The 9,282-nt window shown below is 35.9% G+C and overlaps 2 long non-coding RNA genes across 3 annotated transcripts; one reads left to right on the forward strand and one right to left on the reverse strand.

Moving 5' to 3' along the window:
- The first annotated feature begins 612 nt into the window (after nucleotides 1-612).
- LOC110029031 lies at nucleotides 613-2,038 on the forward strand. 2 transcript variants are annotated; one of them, XR_002294480.1, is made up of 6 exons: nucleotides 613-751; nucleotides 821-1,037; nucleotides 1,129-1,171; nucleotides 1,252-1,288; nucleotides 1,779-1,858; nucleotides 1,962-2,038. It is a non-coding gene; the product is annotated as an uncharacterized LOC110029031 (long non-coding RNA). The 2 variants fall into 2 exon arrangements; XR_002294479.1 differs by having other exon boundaries at nucleotides 1,129-1,288.
- Nucleotides 2,039-8,544: 6,506 nt separating this feature from the next.
- On the reverse strand, nucleotides 8,545-9,039 carry LOC110029024. The gene is made up of 2 exons (XR_002294478.1): nucleotides 8,921-9,039; nucleotides 8,545-8,815 (listed from the first exon to the last, which is right to left on the reverse strand). It is a non-coding gene; the product is annotated as an uncharacterized LOC110029024 (long non-coding RNA).
- Nucleotides 9,040-9,282: the final 243 nt, after the last annotated feature.

Genomic DNA, 9,282 nt, shown 5'->3' on the forward strand with positions numbered 1-9,282 from the left:
CAGAGTACGTGGCTGCAACCTCATGTGTTTGTCATGCAATTTGGCTTCGAAACTTATTAAAGGAGATAAGTTTACCACAAGAAGAGGCGATTAAGATTTGTATTGATAACAAGTCTGCAATCGCGCTAGCAAAGAATCCTGTTTTCCACGATAGAAGCAAGCACATTGATATGCGTTATCACTACATCAGAGAATGCATCGAAAGAAGGGAGATACAAGTGCAGTACGTGAAGTCTCAAGACCAAGTTGCAGATATTTTTACCAAGCCACTGAAGAGTGAAGACTTTATTAAAATGAGAAGTTTGCTTGGAGTCACAAAATCAAGTTTAAGAGGGGGTGTTGAAATATAAACTTGTTTTAGTTGTTTAAATAAAGCTTAATTTCTATAAGCTTATTCTAGAACATGTGGTAGGTATGAAATTATTGTGTAGTAGGTGTGGTAGGTGTGGTAGGTGTTGAATTATTGTGTGGTAGGTGTGGAATTATTTGTAACCATTGGATTGTAATTGTGGTGACACAATCTTAGCCATTAATTTAGGAGGTGCCACTAGTATAAATAGGGGTGGAGTCTTTGAGTTTGTATCAAGTCAAGTAAGGGTGTTAAATAAGAGTGAAGCTTCTTCCATAAGTTGTGTTTTTAGCCTTTGTCATTTCCTAAAAGCTTTTCCATTCCAACATGGTGCTCACCATCGACAAACACCACAAAAGATTCAGTAGCATCCAAAAGAACATTTGATTTCAAGCTATAATGGTGAGTTATAAACCTCATTTACTCGCATCTTATGTGTAAAATTTACCAAGTAAAATTAGTTCCCTTCAGGTCTATAAACCCACTGGTCTTTGGAGATTATCCTGAGACCATGAGGAAAAATGCAGGCACATGACTCCCAACTCTCAGTGAATCTGAATCCCAACAAGTGAGGAATGCTTTTGACCTTATAGGCATCAATTATAACTTTGCAACATTTGTAGTTGATGACTCCGATGCTCCCAAGATCGGTCCACGAGATTTTAATCCTGACAGGCTAAATTCACAGGTCAGATTCACCCTTAAGGTTTTATTTATAAAATAATATTAATTCTTAATACAATTTGTAAATATATTTGAAAGAAGAAAACACTTGGCAGAAGCTGTAGTGCAGGTTCAAATGACGAACCACCAGTAGATCAGGTGAGGCTTTGTGAACCCAAAGTTTTGGCTTTGGTTATATCTCAAGTGAAGCTCTGCTAACATGTTCTGCTCAATAACAGTTTATTCCTCCAGGTTACATACCAAACAATCCTACAGGTATGCTAAAAGTGCTGAAATATCTCAAAGAATCGTATGGAAATCCCCCTCTCTATATTCAAGAAAATGGTATACCCATCCTAATCTAAAAAAAAAAAAAAACATCACAAATCTCAGCATGGCAAAACAAACTGTTGACAGTACTGAAATTATATAAAAAAAAAGTATATGCAGGGCATAATTGTGTGCTGAGAAGCCATAAAAACTTTGCGTTAAGTTGGATTTAGTAAACTCTTCATAACCAAATTTTATAAATAATGAGAGAGTTGAGTTAAAACCTGAAAAATTTTGTGGGGTGATAAATATTAAATATTTCTAGATCGTGATAAATTTTTTAACCATTTATTTTAAGATTTAGCACTTAGAAATTGAAACAAAACTTGTCATAGTAAAATTTTGAAGTCCCAAAATTCTGTTCAACAGCCATTAAACTAAATCTTGCTTAAATCTTCTATAAAATATTAATACTGAAAAAAATACAAATAAATAGGTTATGGCCGTGGAATCAAAGAGGAGCTCAATGACAAGGGGAGAATATCATTTCTGAGTGGTTACATTGGAGGCCTTCAGGTAAGCAGTACAGACTTCAGATCTGTTAACAGCAGAAAATATAAAATTAATCTTTCATAATGTTTCTGAAAAATAACAATCCTTTGGGTGATAATTCTTGCAGGGAAGGATCGGATGTGAGGGTGTACTTCGTTTGGTCATTTCTGGTTTTTTTCAAGCTATTATATGGGTACAGAAGCAGTTTCGGGCTCTCTATTTCGTAAACTTCAAGGATACAGAGCGTGAGAGATCCTAAGCTCTCTGCTTATTGTTATTCAAACTTCCTTAAAAATGGAAGGTGATCAAGACAGAGAAGACAAAGGAAGAGGAAAAATATCATTCAATGCAATAATGATGTCTCTTATGTGGAAGTGAAATGTTAAATAAATGTGTCATAAAATTATTGTAAGAGTAGAAGGTATGCAAGAAAATAATTTCTTCTCCACACTAGAAGCTATTAACCTGAAATATACAGTAATTTAGCACAAAAGTTTAGAAATAGATGGTAAATTGCAGTTAATTTTATGATTATAATTGAGAAAGAAGCAAAGGTACTATAATGTACTTAGCATCATCAGAAGAATCTTCACGGAATTTAAAAGAACTTAATATATATATATATTTATATATAATCGAAATATTTAACGCATACTTTTCAATAAGCTGATATATTTGGTCCTCACTGGGTACTTTTGGTTGCCTTTAAACCATTGTCAAGAAACTACTTGGTTGAAACTCTTTAACTTCTGCTTATTATTTTTATTGTAAACTCCACTGGAAAAGTTAGCCCGTAATGCAAGAGTAAATCACCTTAACCAAGCGATATGAATCTCTCTCTCTATATAGACAATCCTATGTACTAATAATCGATGAATTACCAAAACTTGGCTGAAATGAACGAGATCAAAATAGTGATGAATTAATAATCCAATAAAAGTAAAAAAAAAAATTGAATGAAAAAACCATGGATCTTTCATCCTAAACTTTCAATCTCAAAAATATTTATGCATCTTCCTGAACCCCAAACTGAACCACACAATACCGCCCACTGTTTATGGCAAAAGACCCTCAGACGATCCTTCTCCCTTCTATGAATCTCTCGCAACCACCTTCACCCTTTCCAATCATGCAAATCATACAATCTTTCTCACACGTCCGAAAACCTATACAAGTGATTTCTGAAGCCAACCTTGGGGTGTTGCATATCATCATCTTGCTCGTCTGCATTAGCCATGCTCCCTTCGACTGACCATTTCTCCCTCTCTCTTTGATCAAAAGCCTACAAAGCAAGCCCTCTCTCGTCGTCTTTCATCAACTGTAAGACAGCAGTAAGCCTAACTCTTTTTTTTTTTTTTTTTTTTTTTTCTTTTTTTTCTTTCCTTCATTTCTTCCTCTCCCCTCAACATCCAAATCAATATATTCACATGCTACTACTTCTTTTAATTTACTTTTTATTAGGGGCATTATTGTCAATATTTGTAAATGTTTATAAGTCGTCAATTATGACTTGATAATTTGTTACTTGATACCTATGATATTAAATCTCTTCCATTCTTTATAATGAAATAGCAAATTGTATGGATTATTTTGTCATGATTTTTGGCTACATAAATTCATGAATTAGTAAGATAGTTTTCTATGCATATTAAATTCCTTGAAAGTAATAGATATTACTTTTTGCAAATCATATTTCATCATAAAATTAGTAATATAGTATTAGTATTCCATGATGTGAAAGTCTCCATTTGTCTCACACTTGAAGAACGCAGTACTCGGTGAGTGCCTTTATTCGCTCAATAGTTTTCTGGGATACCGCCGACATGAGAAGTCAAGTTTTTCTTGCAAATCAAGATGGGACCAGGGCGCTAATTGACTTGAGCCAGGAATGGCATCTACCCAATCTCTCTTTCTCTCTCTCTCTCTCTCTGGCTCACTCGCTCGCTTGTGACGAGGAAACAAAGACTGTTTCTTTGAGTCATTCCCCAATATTCAGAGATCCTTAGTAGATATAGAGTGAGAAACACTTGTTTTAACAGTACATCAATCACCTTCTTTCATATCTTCCTCTAAAAAATAATATTTATGTGATTGTATGAACTTAAAAATAATAAAAGACTACCTCTTAAAAGTATTCAACAATTAGTCATATTAATTATGACGCACTTCTCAAATATTAGCTTTCAATGAGCAATGGTTGCATTGATATGTGTTGGTAAAGCATTTCTTATGATTAGCCAAGCCGATCAATTTAGAGTGAAATCATTTGGATTTTCTACAATATTGATGCTTTTATTCATAATTTTAGGGTGCTATAGTATAATTGAAAACACCAAAATATAACAAGCTAAGAGAAAAATGAAAGATTTACATACAACAATGGAATTATTGAGGCGACATGAAAGATTTGGGTAGTATAATTACAAAGAATGAAGTTAGGTTTTAGACATATAAATACATGAGAACTAGGCGGTATGCATGTAAATGCCCCTTTTAATTTTTTTTTAAATAAAAAATAAATAAAACTATTAATTCAAAATTAAGTGCCTTATATTTAAATTTGAAATAAATTTAGTAGAGAATATCAAAATCATTCTCAGGTTCTGTTACAAGGATGTATAGCCTATGAAAAAATTTGTCTTTTCTATGTCACGGACAATGCAGAGATCCTCAGGATGTATTTTAGTGAACTCACTTAAATTTTTTTTTTTTTTTAAAAAAATCGAAATACATCTACTGTCAGGATTACGTATGCAATAATTTTTCCAAGGATGGCGGGGCCCAGGCAGCATCCCCTCTCGAAACAGTCGCAATTGAAGTACCCGGGAGGAATCGCGGCTTGCAGAGAGCCAATACAAAAGAAGGATCGCGGTGTGCAGACGGCATTCCCTCGCGATACAGTCGCGATGGAAGTACCCAGGAGGAATCGGGGCTTGCAGAGATCCTAAGAGTCGATATAGAAGAAAGATCGTGACGTGCAGGCGGCATCACCTCACAAAACAGTCGCGATTGAAGTATCCGGAAGGAATTACGGCGTCCAAGAATCCTAAGAGTCGATACAGTCGCAATTGAAACCAGCTGAAGGGATCCCCGCGTACAGAGCTATCGTCGATCGATCCGACCTTAGGCCTTCTAGTGGAATCGCGACATTCAGGCTTTCGAGATCGAATCCTGCGATTCTAGCTGGCCGGGAAGCATCGACAGGTTTGTTTGGCTGGTGATAAATTTCAGCATTCCGTAGTTTTGGTAGGTGATCGAAAATTTTTTTAGGAAATAAAGGGAGCTGAGAAGATATATGATTTGGACAAGAAATTAGAAAAAGAGAGGAGTAATTTGGGATGGAATAAAGTTTCACTGTTATAGAGATAAGGTTCTCGTTTACAGACAACTGACAGGAGGAAAACATTCACCATCACTGACCCCCTCTAGGACTCCAATTAAGGGTGTGGCTTAGAGATTTTTTATGGAGGTGATTGGGCCAAAACATTAAAAATGGATTATGGCAGAGGTATAGAGGAGCATGAAGAAGAGTGGAGAGAAGCGGAGAGGGGATATATGGCTAGAGAGGGGATATAAGGCTATGGTCCAAGGAAGAAGTTTTACCTTCGATATATGGGGGGAAGCAACGAAGAAGAGAAAGTTGGGTTGGACATGTTAGAGTTAAAAATTTGAAGATGCATTTGAGGGGGAAGACGCACATGTATAGGTATATCGGGTGGAGCAATACTTCGCGGTGAATGGGTTAGATGGGGAGGAGAAACTCATGGCAGCAAGATTGTGTTTGGAGGGGAGAGCTGTAGCCTTATTTTAGTGGAGGAAGACTAGATACCCAATTCGTTCGTGGGATTAATTTAAGGATTGTTTGTTGGAACTTTTTCGAGCCATTCGAGAATAGGACTTATACGAGCAATTCTATGTCTAAACTCAGGAGGAGATGATAATAGAATATAGGGAGAGAATTGAACTATTGTCGGGACGACTGTGAGGGATTTCTGAAACAAGACTGGAAGGGAATTTCATGAAGAACTTAAAGACCCAACATACAGGCAATACTCTGACTACTAAGACCACAAAGATTGAGAGAAATGATGAAGCTAACCCAGATAATGGAAGGCAAGAACTAGAAGACGAATGCCAACAAGAGCAACGCAGATGGAGCATCGTACAGAATGATTGCAACCATGCCAGTTCAAAGAACGGAAGATCAGAGGGAGGTTGCATGGGATACTAATAACCTCAACTGGGAGCAACACTCAAGTGTCTTACAAAAAGATTCAAGAGAAACGAGCCAAGAGATTATGTTTTCGGTGTGATAAGAAGTTTAGTCCAGGACATCGTTGAAAGGATCGAAGATTACAAGTTCTCATAATGCAGAACGAGGAAGCAGAGAATGAAATAAATAATAGAGACCAGGGTAGGGGTGGGAGGGGGCATTGTTACGAGTGCGTATAGCCTAAGGACAAATTTGTCTTTTGTACGCCAAAGTGCAATTTAGTCTTTTATTATTATTATTATTGGGTATAAATATATCCGTTATGTCTAGGATTAAGATTATTCATAAGATTAAGTTATGGGTCTTAGGTCTAAGGTTCGTGATAGATATGACTACCTATCAAATTATAGGAGTTGGGAGAGATTCCCTACCTCTCGAACTGTAGGTGCTTAACCTTTGTATTTGTGTGAGTTATTTGATTTAATGAAGAAATATTAATTTGTCCTAATTTTTGTGAAAAAAATGTGTCAATTTCTACATCAAATCTTATCAGGTTCATGCCACTGACCCTCATGACTTCTTTGGAAATTGAGTTGCTTGTTATTTATTTATTATTCTTTTTCTTAATAACCTTCTAGCACATTTTTGGAAAAAAATATTATTTATGGTGGACTGAACGTCCAGAGGAGAGTTTGGTCACGACCATGCCATGGCGGCCCGATCCACCGTAATATTTCTTCCACATTTTCCGCTTCATAATTCCGCCTTCCGTCCTCCAGCTCATGAAAAAATATTACCTCAGGAGTACTGATGCATCAGTACTCCAATGAGGAGATGCCACGTGGCATTATGGTGGGACCATTGCATACGTGTCACCTCCTCATCGGAGTACTGATGCATCAGTACTCCTGAGATAATATTTTTTTCTAGCTCTTCAGGGACCGCTTTTAAATACTTAAGTTATAACTTTTTATATTGATAATGCAGAATCCAAAACATACGTATGATCATGAATAAGACTTAATTATACATGTGCAAACTTGTAATGTATTTTCTCAATACAACTATATAAATATATCTTAAAGCTTTTTATATAAATATTGATAATCATTATTTATTAAAAAAAAAAAAATTTCGTTGAATAAATTTAAAACTCCACATGAAATCAAGCTTGCTTGAACTCAACTTGCAATCAACCATTAAAATCAAAGGTATTAAGAAGCATATCCTTCGGTAAAATAGGTCTAAAAAGCACAAAGCAATAAATGAAATAAGATGCAACCTAGCCTAATCTACATCATGAGAACGACTAATTACCAATGAACATATTGCACCTCAGTGAAAGTTGCTCTGTCAAATTTCACTATTTCTTTTGGTGCTCCTGTACACATACATGGAACCCTATAAATAAATAAGAGCTTAGCACCAAACAAACCTGCTAGCTCAATCAAGCCGCGCCAGCCATTATCATATGAATCTCAAACACATTACACATATGGTGTCTATTTAATTTAGTGTAGCATACTGTAATCAAAATGCAAAGATTTAAAAATTTTATCTGTTTCTTCACCCGAAATTTGCTCAAATCAAGTGAATTCAAAAAATACAAAAGCTTTTTAAGTCAAAAAAATCACTTGTGCCATGGGTTGCACTCTGCCACCCACAACCAATTGTCACTCGACTAAGGATGTGTTTGGTGCAGCGGTGTAGTGGCGGTGCAGTGTCACACCATATATTATTGTGTTTGACAAAACTGCATTTAGTCTGCTTTTTTTAAAAAAATGTCGTGGTAAGCTGTGTTTTTCAACTAGATCAGGCTAAGTGCGATAGCTGCTAGAAAGCTATGGTCTGATTTTTTGAAGAAAAATATTGTAATAGCCACGGCATAATAACTTTTGCACCATCTTTTTCAAACAGTTGCAATTGTCTCAAATAGACCCCAAACCTCCAGCTCGCGACAGCCCTTAATCACAGCAATCCCTAATCATCCACTCGGCCGTGATCAACCCTCATCAAAAACCATCCCTCAATGCTAGATTGGAAACCCTGCTTGTCACCCTTGCCATCTGCATCATGCACGATCACCACAATTCACATCATACCCAAGGCTAAAGTCAAAAGGTAATTTCTCAACAAACCAAAAACCAAAAATAACCGAAGAATCTTCTATGTTTATTTTATAGCCAATCAAACAACCTAAAAAAAAAAAAAAATCTCTAACAACAGCGTATTCATTTTATACTGTATTTAACACTTAAATATTTTAAATACTTACAAATAAAATCCCGTTGACCGATAAGAGTGAAACCAAACTATTCAGTACTCGCATGGCTTCAAACATTAGTTTTCACAAAGCTTAGTGCAATCAGTTTCCAGATTAGTCGCAGGACAGGACAGTCTTAGCCCATCTCTCCACAAACAGGATTGGCAACACGACATATCAAATTGGTGATATAGATATAACTTCCTAAAATTCCAGATATAACACTCCAAGATCTGTATCGAAGAAAGATAAACTAATAAAATACTGACTGTATGAATCATTGCTTTGCATACAACACAATCCTGCAAGGTAGAGTGCTCAGGCATCAAATTCATAGAAATTTACAAACAGCTCTTAAAAATCTCAACAAGTTACATTACCATAAAATATCAACCTCTCATGAAGTAATATAATGCTTCCTCTGAACATCGTATCTCTGACACAGCTTCTTCAATGTTGCTACTGAATGCTGCATCAAATTCAACTTCGTATCCCTAAACATTGCCTGAAAAATACAATATTTTTAGGATATTAAGTTTAGAGGGATGAACGCTCAAGATTGCATATCCGAGTAACAGAAAATGGAAGAATTAAGAAAATGAAGGCTTACTTGGTAGTCATCTCCATATTTCATAATTAAATTGCCAACATGAACCCTTTGCATGGTTGTCAAAGGCTGCAGCTGTGCAGTTTTCCCGTCCCGCCGCTTCTTCCCTAGAGCAGTTTTCAAGTCTGTTGAACAAAGGTCAGTCATAATTCAGGAACTTGTTTATCAATCTATATAAACAAAAAACTTAAATAAGAAAGAAGGAAAGTAAATAGAATATACAATTCAGAAAAAAAATCATAAAATATGCACCACCAAAACATAAATCTTCAACAAAAAGAAAATAGAGAATGCATGCTGCTTTTCTGAAGGGGACTTGTCCAGGCATCACAATCCCTCTTTCACCAAATATAGTGATGGTAACG

Source organism: Phalaenopsis equestris, unplaced genomic scaffold (genome assembly GCF_001263595.1).
Source record: "Phalaenopsis equestris unplaced genomic scaffold, ASM126359v1 Scaffold000002, whole genome shotgun sequence".
Lineage (NCBI taxonomy): Eukaryota > Viridiplantae > Streptophyta > Magnoliopsida > Asparagales > Orchidaceae > Phalaenopsis > Phalaenopsis equestris.